Raw genomic sequence first — 15719 nt, forward strand, 5'->3', positions numbered from 1 at the left:
ATCCCCTCAACTATAAACTATGATTCACATGACTGCTGTAAAGATTAAGTAAAAATGTAACTGAAGGCATTTTCTAAAATGCTGAGTAAATATAATGTAATTAGTGCTTTGTAAAAACTTATTAAGTCATATTTATATAGCATATTTTCGTATTCATAACAGTTTGTACCATTAAACAAGGAATTGTATAAAGTACTTTCAATGGTTAAATTTACAAAAAAATTAAAAATTGAAGTCATGACTGAGGCTTCAATAATTCATGAAAAGAAAAATAATTCTAAAAATGATTTTAGGTAACAAGTGCACTGAGAGAAAGGTGTATGGCCCAAATGAAAGAACAGATCAAAACTCCATAAAAAGAACTAAGTGACAAGGAGAGAGCCAAGCTATCAGATGCAGAGTTCAAAACACTGGTCATCAGGATGCTCACAGAAATGATTGAGTAATGGTCACAAAAAAAAAAGAAAGAAATGAAGGCTATACAAATTGAAATAAAGAAAAAATATATAGGGAAGGGAAGGAAACCAGGACTCAAATCAACAGTGAAGGGAAGGAAACCAGGACTCAAATCAACAATTTGAAACAAAAGGAAGAAATAAACATCCAACTGAAAGAGAATAAAGAAACAAGAACTCAAAAAAAAAAAAAAAAAAAAGGAAGAGAGGGTTAGGAACCTCTAGGACAACTTTAAATGTGCCAATATCTGAATTGGGCATCTGAATAGGGGTGCCAGAAGGAGAAGAGGAAGAGCAAGAAACTGAAAACTTATTTGAAAAAAGAATGAAGGAAAACTTCCTCAGCCGGGTGAAGGTACTAGACATGCATATCCAGGACACTCAGAGAGTCCCAAAGAAGTTGGATCTAAGAAGAAACACATAAAGGCACATCATAATTAAATTACCCAAGATTAAAGATAAGGAGAGAATCTTAAAAGCAGCAAGAGGACAGGAGACAGTTACTTACAAAAAGGAGTTCCCATAAGACCCTCAGCTGATTTCTCAAAGAAACCTTACAGGCAATCTTTACAGGGAAGAAGTATTCAAAGTCATAAAAAGTAAGGACCTACATCCAAGATTACTCTATCCAGCAAAGTTATCATTTACAATGGAAGGGCAGTTAAAGTGCTTACCAGAGAAGGTAAAGCTAAAGGAGTTCATCATCACCAAGCCCTTATTATGTGAGATGCTAAAGGGACTTATCTAAGAAAAAGAAGTAATTCAAAATCTATGAATAGTAAAATGACAACAAACTCAAAACTATCAACAACTGAACTTAAAAAACAAAAACAGAAAGAAAAACTAAGCAAACAAGAAGAGGAACAGAATCACAGAAATGGAGATCACATGGAGGGTTACCAGTGGGGGGACGGAGAATGGGGGAAAAGGTGCAGGGAACAAGCAGCATAATTGGTAGGCACAAAATAGGCAGGGGGAGGTTAAGAATAGTATAAAAAATGGAGAAGCCAAAGAACTTATATGTACAACCCATGGACATGAACCAAGGAGGGGGGAAGTGCTGGAGGGAGGGGGATGCAGGGTGGGGGGGGATAAAGGGGAGAAAAAAATGGGACAACTGTAATAGCATAATCAATATAATATACTTAAAAAAGTAAAAAAATTTTTTTAAGATGTTTTCAAAGTAAATTCATTAAATATATCTATACTGAATTACAAAATAACGTAGATGATTTTGAAAATTATTAGGATAAACAAAAAAATAGGACTATATGAAAGAAAATCAGATGCAGAAATCCTGAAAGATAAAGCATTTTGTAAAAAAAAAAAAAAATTGCTAACATTTCCATTTTATTCTGGACAGAAGCAAATTGTATTACATTACAATTGTCCTTTCTAAGGACAGATCTCTCAACTTGAAGGTAGGCAAGGGCATTTAGAGTGAAGAGAAGATTTTCTGGAAATTTCTGAATGTGAAATAATAAAAGCCAGATTCCCACCTTGAACTAGAAAACCAAAAAACAATGTTGTACTGGGAAGAGAAAAGCAAGATCTCTGTTCTCAATCCTTTTCCTGAATTCTCTCCTCCTCCTAAGCTTACATCAACTACAGAGAAATCAACAGTTCCTATGATTGCTGTCAACCCATTTTTTTGTTTCACTCCAAAAACTGAACTTAGGCTGTTATCCAGTGAAGGCAACAACAACTACGGTATAACTGAGAGAATACACAACATTGGTTTCTCATCTAACCTTTTTATTTGATCAGCTTTGCAGTGCAAAAATAAGGCTAGTTCTTATTTTCATGAGTAGCTAGAGAAAATTTCATAGTAAAAATTACAGATGCATTTTTCTCTGGAGGGAGAGAAAAGAGAACCAACACTTGCAGAATTCCCTTTATGTAGTGGTGCTACAGCTGAGTAATTGCATGCAAATCTTTCCATGTATCTTTCTATAGGAACAACAGCCCTGAAAGATTTTATTACCTCCATTTCCTAAGGAGAAAGCTAAGGCTCTGGGGATTAAGCAACTACCCACAACAAAGCAGCCCCTGAGAAGCAGGACCCTGACCTCAGGCATTAATTATAACAGGCTGCTTCCCCACACAACCCTCCTAAGATTCTTACAGGAAAGTTTAGACAATTTACTTTTTTTCCTTTTAATTATATTTTATTGATTACGATATTACAGTTGTCTCAATTTTTCCTCCTTTGCCCCCCTTCACCCAGCACCCACCATTCCCTCAAGCAGTCCCCACACTATTGTTCATGTCCATGGGTCATGCGTATACGTTCTTTTCTACCCCATTTCCTATACTGTACTTTACAGACCCATGGCTACTCTGTAACTACCTATTTGGACTTCTTAATAACTTCACCTCTTCACCCGTTCCCCTTATCCCCGTCCCATCTGGCGGGGATATCAACCCATGTACAACTATCAAAACAGTCTCCATATCCATAATTCTGTCTCAGTTCTTGTTTGCTTAGGTTGTTTTTTTAGATTCAATTGTTGAAAGATATGTATGTATTGACATTTTATTGTTCATAGTTTTCATCTTCTTTTTCTTAAATAAGTCTCTTTAACATTTCATATAATGGTTTGGTGATGATAAACTCCTTTAGTTTTTTCTTGTCTGGGAAGCTCTTTATCTGTCCTAAAATTCTAAACAATATCTTCTTTGGGTACAGCAATCTTGGCTGTAGGTTCCTGCTTTTCATGACTTTGAATATTTCTTGCCAATCCCTTCTAGCCTGCAGATTTTCTTTTGAGAAATCAGCTGACAGTTTATGGGAACTCTGCTGTAAGTAATTAACTTTTTTTTAGCTGCTTTTAAAATTCTCTCTTTATATTTAAGGCACTATAAAGAAAGAAAACTATACGCCAATATCTCTAATGAACATAGATGCAAAAATCCTCAACAAAATACTAGTAAACCAAATACAACAATGCATCAAAAAGATCATACACCATGATAAAGTGGGATTTATTCCAGGAATGCAAGGTTGGTACTACATCTGCAAATCAATGAATGTGATTCACCACATAAACAAAATGAAGGATGAATACTACATGTTCGTATCAATACATGCGGAAAAAGCATCTGATTAAAATCCAGCACCCATTTATGGTCAAAATTCTCAGCAAAGTGGGAACAGAAGGAACATACCTAAACATAAAAAGTGCCATATATGACAAACCCACTGCCAGCATCATACTTAATGGGCAAAAACTACAAACCTTCCCCTTATGACTGGGAATAAGACAGGGGTGTCTGCTTTTACCTCTTTTATTCAACTCAGTACTGGAAGTCCTAGTTGCAGCAAGCAGACAAGAAGAAATAAAAGGCATCCAAATTGAAAAGGGAGAAATAAAGCTGTCTTTCTTTGCAGATGACATGATACTGTACATAGAGAACCCCAAAGATTACACCAAGAAACTACTCAGACTGAAAAATGAATTCAGCCAAGTAACAGGATACAAAATTAATATCCAGAAATCAGTTGCATTTTTATATGCCAATAAGAAACTAACAGAAATGGAAACTGAGAAAACAATCCCATTCACGATTGTTTCAAAAAGAATAAAATACCTAGAAATATAATTAACCAAGAATTTAAAAAAACTGTACTTGGGAAATATAAGAGACTGAAGAAAGAAATTGAAGAAGATACAAATACGAGGAAGCACATGGATAGGAAGAATTAACATGGATAGGAAGAATTAACATAATAAAAATGTCCATATTATCCAAAGCAATCTATAGATTCAGTGTAATTCCTTTCAAGATTCAGAAACATAGAAACAAAAACATAGACCAATGGAACAGAACAGAGAGTCCAGAAATAAACCTACACCTCTATAGTCAATTAATATTTGCTAGAGGGAGAAAGCACATATAATGAGATAAAGATAGTTTATTCAATGAATGGTGTTGGGAAAACTGGACAGATACATGCAGAAAAATGAAGCTAGACCACCTTCTTCCACCACACATAAGAATAAATTAAAAATGGATCAAAGACTCAAATGTTAGGCCCATAACCATAAAAATCCTAGAAGAAAACATAGGCAGCAAAATCTCAGACAGAACTCATAGAAATTTTTTATCAGATATATCCCTCCAAATAAGGGAAATAAAAGAAAAAAATAAACAAATGGGACTACATCATTCTAAAAAGTTTTTACACAGCAAAGGAAATTGTGAACAAAATAAAAAGACAACCCACAGAATGGGAGAACATATTTGCCAACACATCTGATAAGGGGTTAATAACCAAACTTTATAAACAATTTACAAAACTCAACACCAAAAAAACCCAACACCACACAATTAAAAAATTGGCAAAGGACCTGATTAGACACTTCTCCAAAGAGAACATACAGATGGTCAATAGAGGTATGAAAAGATGCTCAACATCACTGCTCATCAAAGAAATACAAATTAAAACCACAATGAGATACCATCTAACACCTGTCAGAATAGCTCATCGATAAATCAACAAAGTGCTGGTGAGGATGTGAAGAAAGGGGACCCCTTTGCACTGTTGGTGGGAATGCAGACTGGTACAGCCACTGTGGAAAGCAGTATGGAGATAACTCCAAAAATTAAAAATGGATCTGCCTTTTGACTCAGCAATCCCACTTCTGGGAATATACCTGAAGGAGCCCAAAACACTAATTCTAAAGAACATACACACCCCTATAATCATTGCAGCATTATTTACAATTGCTAAGATATGGAAGCAGCCTAAGTGTCCATCAGCAGATGAATGTGTAAAACAACTATGGGTCATTTACACAATGGAATATTACTTGGCCATAAAAAAGAAAATTTTACCCTTTTTGACATTATGGATGGACCTGGAGGACATTACGCTAAGTGAAATAAGCTAGTCAGAGAAAGACGAATACCATGTGATTCCACTCATATGTGGAATCTATGAACAAAGTGAACCAATAAGCAAAAAAGAGACAGTCTCATAGATGGAGAGCAGATGACAGCTAGTGGGAGGTGGCGATTAAGGGGTAGAGAGATTGTGCAAAAGGCAAAAAGACACATGAGCATAGAAAATAGTGTGGGGATTGCTGCAGGGAGGGATGGATAAAGGGACTAAATGGTAATGGAAAAAATACAATAAAGATAAATTCAAAGAAAAAAAGTTTCATTATCTTTAACCTTTCGCATTTTAATTTATGATGTGTCTTGGCATAGGCCTCTTGGGACCCATCTTGTTTGAGACTCTCTGTGTTTCCTGGACTTGTATGTCTATTTCTTTCACTGAACTATAGAAGTTTTCTTTCATTATTTTTTCAAATAGATTTCCAATTTTTTGCTCTTTCTCTTTTCCTTCTGGTACCCCTATAATGCAAATGTTGGACCTCTTGAAATTGTCCTAGAGGCTGCTTACACTATCCTTGTTTTTTTTATTTTTTTTTAAATCTTCTGTCTCCTGGTTGTTCTGATTGGTTATTTTTTGTAGGTAGTAGATGTCCTATAGTGTCCAGGGGCTTAGCTGCCGCTAACACCCAAGCTGAGTACTTGAGGTGTGTCCTTTGTCTGGGCTGAGTACACCCTCCTCCTGTAGTTGAGCCTTGATTGCTGTTGACAGGTCAATGGGATTGATTTAACTAGGTCCATCAGCTTGCATGGACGGGCTGTGACCACTGACCACCAACCTCCACCCTTCCTGTGCAGGGGCAGGATGGTGCTTGCTCTGACATGGTCTATAGCTGTCCAATAGGTGCACAGTCTCTGGGGTTTCCTGGGTGGTGTAGTTCAGTTCAGCCCCCACCTGTGTTCTGTCCAGGGTCACCCTGCATAAGTTATAAAGCAACATGAGATGGCTGCTACTTGTGCTGGCGTTGGAGATTACTGGGTGGAGCCAAACTGTGATTCTAGGCTGGCTGCTGCTAGTGCCGGGCCTGGGGCCACTTAGCAAGAGGTATGGGGATGGGGGCTCACTGAGACCAGTTGTTTCTTGCTTGATAGCATTTAGGATGTTGTGAAACATGTGCCAAGACCAGCCATTCATATTGTAAAGTCTCTGTTAACAGCTTGGTTGGTCCATAACAGGACACCTACTACATTAGGCCATGCTACCAAGAGGGGAAGTCATAGCCTCTCTACCTAATACATAGAAACAAACACAGGGAGGCTGTCAAAATGAGGAGACAAAGAAATATGGCCCAAATGAAAGAGCAGATCAAAACTCCAGAAAAAGAACTAAACTAAATGGAGATAAGCAATCTATTACATGCAGAGTTCAAAACACCGGTTATAAGGATGCTCAAGGAACTTAGGACCCCAAGAGCATAAAAAAGATCCAGTCAGAAATGAAGGATACACTAATTGAAATAAAGAACAATTACAGGGAAACAACTGTAGAGTAGATGAGACAAAAATCAAATCAATGTTTTGGAACATAAAGAAACAAAAAACAACCCAGTTGGGTGGGATGGAGTCTCAGGGGATCTCCAGGGTGGGGCAAACAGTGTTAATCTGATTGATGAAGTCTCAGACATGGAGCCGGCCTGCTGGCTCTGTGGCTCTATGCGGGGTGGAGGGGAGTAACAATAGCCTCCGCCTGCCTTTCTGTCTGTAAGAAAACTCTCCCCCAGCTCCCACTATGATGCCAGACATTTCAGTTCCTCTCTGTATGCCACTGGTGCCTTTCAAGCTGCTACCCTGGTGCTGGAGCTCAGAGGGAGTGAGTCTGAGTAGGTGAGTCCATGTGTGGGTTCTTTAAGGGGAACTGCTTGGGACTCCAGAAGTTTCTTCTACTGACTCAATCCCCTTGGTTTCTACAGCCAGAAGTTTTGGGGATTTATCTTCCTGGCACTGGAACCCTGGACTGGGGGGCATGGTGTGGGGCTTGAACTCCTTACTCCTGAAATACCTTTTTTGGATTTTTATCCACTGGACATGGATGTGGGACCAGCCTGCTCCACATCTGCACCTGTCCTACCAGTCTGTATGGATGGGGTTGCTTTAATTCTGTAGTTGTCAGACTTCCATTCCACTTTATTTATGATGATTCTGAGTAATGGTTGTCCTATAATTTAGCTGCAATTTTGGTGTGGTTGTGCGAGGAGGTGAGCCATGTTTACCTATGCCAACATCTTGACTGGAAGTCCACTAATTTACTTTTATATATCTCTCTTATGTTCACATTACCAATGCTATATGCAAAAGAATGAGTTTATTTCCCTCACTTAAACAAAACAATGAAATCCAAGCATTATTTACATGATAGGTTTTAGGTCTAAAAGATTTTATTACATTGCATGTTCCTAATTTCCATTGTTATCAAATGCAGGTCAGAAATAACAGGGAATGGGAGGGTCGGGGAACGTGTAGCAAGGTCTCATGGACAAAACCAAAGGGGAAGGATTGAGGGAGGGAGGGGGGAGGGGGCAGGGGAAGGTGGTGGGGGGAAGGCAAAGACAAACGTATTTGAAAAAATAAAGAAAATAAATTTAAAAAAAAGAAAAAAGAAATAACAGGAAAATAATGAAGAGATATTGATCTGTGAAACCATGAGGATATGGATGTTTAGCATGCAACACAGGTGGTGCTTTCCACTGCTAGGGAAAACATGAACTTTTTAAAAAAGTAATGTTGGGTTAACAGATAGGTATATAAAAAATACAATTAGATCCTTTCTTCTTACTACACATAAAAAATTTCAAATGGATTAGAGGTTTAAAATTAAAAAAAAAAAAAGATGAGTGAATTCCTCCATAACTTAGGAGAATGGGCAATACTTTCCCAACTATGTCTGAAAATCCATGCAATAAGGGGGATGATTAATAAATTTGAGAAAGTAAAAAAAAAAAATTAAAACCCTTTAAAATGGCAAAACTCCCCCAAAACTACAAGTAAAAACCCAAACAACAAAGAAAAAGACTTGCAATTTATAGCATAAACAAAGGATTAATATCCCTCATATATAACAAGCTGCTAAAAATAAAGAAAAAGCCTAATAATCTGATAGAAAAATGGGCAACAGATTTGGACAGTTCCCAAACAAAAACATACAAATAGGCCTTAAACCAAAATCATTTAGTACTGCTCAAATTAAGAGACATATGTATTTAGACTACGTTAAGATATTATCACCTATTAAAATAATAAAAATCCTAAAAGTTTTTGGATGCCAGTGTATGGGTTAGGCTGTGGGGAAACAAAAATGTCACATCCCTATGGAAGAGGATTTTGGTAATATTCAGCATAATTACACATGTTATTTGTGATCCCACTTCCAAAAATTTGTTCAAGGGGCACACTGGCAAAAATATAAAAAAGATTTATTCATTGAAGCAACATTTAAAATAACAACAAAATAGAAACTAGCCAATTTGTCACATATAAGAGGACTGATGAATAAACATAATAAAGTACTCTGCAGCTCCAAAAAGAGATGAGGAATGTCTCTCTACATGGCTCTGGAAGATAATATTAAACGAAAAACAATGTTAAAAAAACTCTCAAACTACTTTCTGTAATTGTAATGCTTATTTAGAATTCTAATATATTTTGAGTTAAAACAAGAAATATGCTGATGTCATTAGGAAACAGATTTTTATTTTTAGCATACGAGAAAGAAGAGATACACAATAAATAAATGAGGCTAAGTTCAAATTTCATCATCCTGAATTTACAATGGAAGTATCAGTATGAATCCATGATGATTTTGTTAAAAAAAAGAAAAGAAAGAAGGAAGTATTGCCTAGCTCAGACCACTGAGAAGCCCAGAAATAAATACCAACTTGGTAACGATGACCATTCCTAGTATCTAGATTGCGGTAATCATTTTCTCTAAAAGAATTTAGAGCTCCATGGAGAAATAGCTGATGAGGCAGGAAATACACAAGATGAGCTGGAACAGCTTGTTACACTGAAAGGATGGATGCTGTCAATACTTTCGCAGCCTCATCAGAAAAACTCAGGGGCCAGCTGCAACACATTCCCATTAAATGAAGATGGGGATATTTGAGCATCAATGACAATGGAATGAAATATTTCAAATATTAAGTTGATGAGTCAATAATCAAACTGAAAAATACTAACTGGTTATTTTTGGTAGATAACCAATTCACTTTGAAAACTGGAAAATGTAAGAAAAGAAACAAGTTTTATCTGTCATTTCCTATCTGAACTACATTTCAGTGTAACCAAATAGTTGATAAATAAAAGTAAATTAAGGCAGAATGATAAAATCAGAATAATATCATCATTTCATAATCTCTACATAATAGAGCTCGGGGCAATGATTAGGAATGCTGCTAATGTCATACTAGGGACAGCCAGGGGTAAGTGCATGTAGAGAGAACACGCCACCACCTCTGATGCCGTCTCACCCAAATGAGAACCTGATCTGACTATGTGCTACACTCAAGATCTAACTACCAATTTCTAGACAATTTAGGGAACAAGTTAATATGTGAAACAACATTGGGGGCATGTGATCAGCAAAATCTATAATACGGAAAACTCAAAAGGAGAAATGGCATGGTCATGTAAACACAAAAACTGCAAGAAAAAAGAGACAGTGATACTGGGGTAGACAGAGGGGTTACTCAAAGATGCTCACATCCTAATACTTAGAACCTGTCAACATGGTAAAAAGGAATTTTTTGCAGATGTAAATAAGATTAAGCACCTTAAAACAGCAAGATTATTCTGGATTACATAGGTGGACTCAATCTAATCACAGGTGGCCTTAAAATAGAGAACTTCCTCAGGTAGGAAGCAGGGGGGATGAGACAGAAGGAAATGCCAAAGACTGGAAGCCTGAGCAGGACTGATGCCCTACTGTGGGCTTTCCAGGTGAGGAGGCTGGAAGCCAGGGACCGTGGGCAGCCCTACAGCAGCTGACAGCAACCCCAGCTGTGTCAGCCAGGGAGCCGGAGCCCCAGTCCTACGATCGCTTGGAACTGAATCCCCTGAATGAACCTGGAAGTGGATTCTCCTGCCAGAAAAGAACCAAACCAAGCTAGTGCCTCACTTTGACCTAATGGCACCTGGAGCAGAGAGACTAAGTGAGCCCACGTGGACTTCTGACCTGTAGAATTGTGAGATAATAAATTTGTGTTATAATAAGCTGCCAAGTTTGTGGTCATTTGTTACAACAGAAATAGAACACTAATGCAGATGAAAATCTATCAGTCTTAAGCCTTAACGTTCACATTAGCAATTTCAATTTTTCTATCTTATTGTAATTCTTACTAAAAGAAATATGCGTTAAAAAATCATCAAACATCTGGTGTAAAGAATTTCTGCAGGAATGTGAAGTTGAGTGATTTTTTTTGAGGAATTTGTTAGCCTTTCTTCTTAATAACAAAAGTCTATAATTAACTACTTTAGTTCTAGAAACTGCACAATTCATTCATTCATAATTCATTCATTAATTCATTCAACAACCACTGGGCATTTCCTCTGTATCAATATTATGGTAGTGGCTGGGAATATGAAAGTCAAAAATATGGTTCCTTTTCTATGCTCTACTAATAGTAACAACTGAATCCAAACTATTTAATACATTAATTAACTCAACATGGGAACTGTTTAAGTTTAAAAAACAAAGTTATTTTATGTGTCTAATGGGTGTGAATCACAGGGGTTATAAAGAAGAGTAAAACACTGCACACCATTCTACTTTCTGTTTCTGTGTGTATGACTGCCGTAGATATCTCATATAAGTGGAATCATATTGGTCTTTTTGTGACTGGCTTTTCTCATTAAGCATAATGCCCCCTAGGGTCATTCATGTTGCAGCATATGACAGGATTTCCTTCTTTTAAAAGGCTGAATAATATCCCTACACATGTGTACTACAGTTTGCTTATCCATTCATCTGTCCTTATTACCAAGAGGTGGGAACATTGGGTTGTTCCCACCTCTTGGCTATTGTGATTAGTGCTGTATGAGTATGGTTGTGCAAATATCTACTTTAAGATGAGCAAACGGAGGCCCAGAGAGGTTAAGTTTCTTGTTCCGCCTTACACAACAAATTAAGGATCCTAATTCAGACAGTTTGGGGCCTCCATCATAAATAACTACTCTACAAATACATTTCCTGCCATTTCATTTAACTCACTGGTCCAACTAAATATCTTTGAAAATTACAGCACAATAGGGAAGGGGCATGTATTCAGGATTTGTTAGACGTCAAAATCTTTTACGTATAACAGATAGATTTTTTTCTTAGTTTCATCATTTAATTTTCCTCATTAATTTAATACTTTCAGTAGCTCTTATTACCTCCATCTGTAATAACATGTCCAAGATCACCTAGCCAGCAAGCATTCTAGATGATTTCTGAATCTAAGTCTGACTCAAAAAGCTCACGCTCTTTCCATTGTATCATGAATGTCATGCTTCAACCAGCATCTTTGGAGCTGGAAGGAAACTTAAGACCATCTTTTATTTTTAAAGATTTTATTTATTTTTAGAGAGAAGGGAAGGGAAGGAGAAAGAGAGAGAGAGAGAGAAACATCAATGTGTGGTTGCCTCTCACACGCCCCCTACTGGGACTGCAACTCAGGCATGTGTCCTGACTGGGAATTGAACTGGTGACCCTTTGGTTTGCAGTCCAGCACTCAATCCATTTAGCTATACCAGCCAGGGCAAGACCTTCTTTTTTTTTTTTTAAATTAAGGATTTCTGAATATCAATCTTAGGATCACAATTGCTTTATGAGGAAAAGAAATGATGTTTGCACATAAAGTGACAAAGGGAAAAAATATATTATTTTTTTCTTAAAATATTCATTATTTTTTTCTTAAAATATTCTTAGTGGCAGTATTATATGCAATCTAATTTCTAAACTACACTTATTTTTATTTTTTAAAAATTAGTTATATATTTTTAACCCTCACTTGAGGACATGCTTTTATTGATTTTAGAGAAAGATAAATGGGCAGAAGGGGGGACAGAGAGAGAGAAAGAAACATTGATGTGAGAGAGAAATATCAACTGGCCACCTCCCATACGTGCTGTGACCAGGGATTGAGCTTGCAACCTAGGTATATGCCCTAACAGGGAATCAAACTCATTTTAGTGCACAGGACAGCACTCCAACCAACTGACCCACCTGGTGGCCAAGGCTCTAATTATTTTTCAAGCATCTGACCCAGAGAATTTGTAGTATAATACACATGGGATAAATTTATTAATGTAATACACACCAGATTTGACAACTGTAGAAAGAACATCAAAACATCAACTATGAGTATCTAATGAAGGCTAATGTGTAAGGGGAAACACATTTAATCAATCTTTAGCTGACATCATAGCAAACAAGTGTTTCACTGACTGACCCAAGGAATTCAGAATAGTGGTCTCAACAAGTTTCTTAATATCTATCACCTTCTCTGTATATACACCAAATTCTAATAAAAGATAAAAATTGAGGTTTGTAAACATTGATTGGTCGATGTCATGAATATTCCAAAGTAAATGTAATTATTTTTTATCCAGATATATGCTGCAGAATTCATGGTCTATAAATTAAGGGCCTTTCCCTTACATTTTCTTCAATTAATCATAAAGGTTCTAAATACAATACTTATCCTATCTTATAAGTTAGCAAAATAAAACTGAACAGTCAAGAAACTTCAATCCACATCTTTGCTATATGTGGTAGTAAATAAATGAAATTAATCATCACTCATTCTCATAAAGTCTTTCAACTGGCTGCCTCTAGATAAGGCAAGGCTCTAGATAAAGAGATACAACATCTTTTCATTCTTAGGGAATGAAAAAAACTATGTTGACTCTTCTCTCAGAGAATATATATTAATAAACATGTTCTAAGGGAATATATGTTGATTAAAAGCATATGCTGATTTTTAATATAAGGCACATTTTTAGATGTAAGCCTATGCTTTATTCATACCTAAAAACTAAGCTTGTTTTAGACATATTTATGACTCTAATTTTCATTGAGATTCACTTAACATTTATTTCCCTTTCCTAGCCCAAAGCATGCAAATAAATGTTATTATTCCTCATTTTACAAACTGGCTAAGTGGCTGGTCCAAAGTCACAAGTAATGAAGCCAAGATTCAGACTCAGTCTGTCTGACACCAAGCTTTATTCCAGTTCTCTATGTTCCCATTTACTCCCACCCCTCCCCCAACTTTTTTTTAAAAAGCTGTGGGGAGTGAACAGAAAGTCACTGACTGGACTTTAGTGCCAGCTCTCACATTAACTAATTATGTTCCTTTTTCCCTCCTGGAGCCTCAATTTCTCTGTCTGCAAAATGAGAAGATTGAACTGAGGCTCCAAGCCTCAGTCCAGTCATGCTCTGAGCCTTTACTTCTCAAAGGATTCTTAACCAGATGTTTTCGACAAAAACAAGCTTGGTCCCAACTCTGCACTCACGTTCCCCCTCTTTAAAAGCTTTCATGTAATTATAGGTAATTAACTTTAAAATTCAAATAATGTTGAAAGGCATGTAATTACAAAAATCTCCTTGCTCTGTACACACTCTCCTATCTATAAAAGAGAATCTGGTGACCGAAGCTAATACTTTTCAACTTATTAGTTTCATTTTCTGAAATCCATCTGTTCTTCTATATCATAAATGTATATTGATTCTCTTTATTTGTAAATATTAGACATTATCTATTGATTTTTTGCTATGTGAGATTAGGATTATTTTTGCACATTTATACTCCCATTTTCCTTTTTATCATTCTCTTACTATTATCATCTCCAATTTTCAGTTGTGTTCATGCAATGTTTTTATTATTATTGCTTTCTATATACCATTCACTGCTGAGTTAAGTGTGCTGCACATTTTTTTTTAAACATCCAAGACTTTCCCTACCCCTCCTTGCACTGGCTACCACTTACTCCTTTTTCTTATATACTCTCTTGTTTTGTGAGGCAAATCTTCTAGTTTCTTGATGTACACTTTCTTGAGACCTTAAAATTTTATTACTTTCATACATGATTGACAGCTTAATTAGGTATATAATTTTAGACTGAAAATTTTTCTTTAGAATTTTAAAGTTCTTGCCTCACTGTTTTCCATGTTGCTTTTGAGAAGCATGATGGCATTCTGACGGCAGTTTTTTTTGTATATGGCCGCCTTCCTCCTTCTCTGGAAACTGTTCGGAACTATTTTTCACCCTTGGTATTCTGAAGTTTCACAACAATGTGCCATGGTTTAAGCCATTTTCAAGTGAGCTTTTCAATCAAAAGAAACACATTATTTTTGACACATTTTCTTCTTTCAGTTCTTTGATATTTCCTCCCCACCATTTTATCTGTTTCCTCTTTCTGGTTCTTCTATTACTAAACCATTGGATTTTGTGGACTGAGTTTCCATTAAAAAAAAAAAACACAAAAAAACTTCTTGCTCTTCCTTGGTGCTGCCAAGGTGGCAGCCATCTCCTTCTTGGCACCATGGCTGCTCTCAGAGCCTTCATGAAACCCAAAATTGTCAAAAAAGATGACCAAGAAGTTCACTCAGCACCAGACTGTTATGTCACAATTAAGTGGAACTGGCAGAAACCCGGAAGCATTGACAGTCAGGTACACAGAAGATCCAAGGGCCAGATCTTGATGCCCAACCTTGGTTATGGGAGCAACAAGAAAACAAAGCACATGCTGCCCAGTGGCTTTCAGAAATTCCTGGTCCACAATGTCAAGGAGATTGAGGTGCTATTGATGTGCAACAAACCTCACTGTGCTGAGATTGCTCACAGTTCCTCAAAGAACCATAAAGCCACTGAAAAGAGCAGCCCTGCTGCCCATCAGAGTCACCAATCGCTATGCCAGGCTGGGCAGCAAAGGAAAGGAATAGACTGATTGTGTACACATTTATTTGTGTTAATAAAACCATAAAATTCTGCAAAAAAACAACAACTTCTTTCCATTTATTTGTCTTTTTTTTGTTTTTGTTCTATTTTTTTTTCAGATAATGTTCTACATTTCATTTTTTAGATTTATCCTTTTTTATTTTGGTATATGTACTCATATTATTAATTTCCAAGAAGTTCTCTGATGTTTCATTTCGTTTTTTATTCTACCCTTGTTTCATCAATGCATTATCTTTTCTGATCTCTCCCTGAATCAGAGATCCTTTTTCATGTTTGTTGCTTTGGTTTCTATCTTCTATTTTGGAAGTTTTCCATGTTCCAAAATTCGCGGGCTGTCAGTTCATAGAAAAGAGCAAGTCACTAAAAGTTGATCGGAATTTCTGAATGAAAGACTTGAAGACTGGAGGGCCTCCCTAGTGATTGGATGATC

At 36.6% G+C, this 15719-nt stretch overlaps 1 protein-coding gene across 1 annotated transcript in view; it reads right to left on the reverse strand.

Moving 5' to 3' along the window:
• Positions 1 to 15719, reverse strand: part of GSTCD (glutathione S-transferase C-terminal domain containing) — a 137391-nt gene that overhangs the window by 9638 nt on the left and 112034 nt on the right. The window lies entirely within an intron of this gene.

This window comes from Pteronotus mesoamericanus, unplaced genomic scaffold, assembly GCF_021234165.1.
Source record: "Pteronotus mesoamericanus isolate MK-2021 breed Mesoamerican mustached bat unplaced genomic scaffold, CSHL_Meso_final scaffold_232, whole genome shotgun sequence".
Taxonomy (NCBI): Eukaryota; Metazoa; Chordata; class Mammalia; order Chiroptera; family Mormoopidae; genus Pteronotus; species Pteronotus mesoamericanus.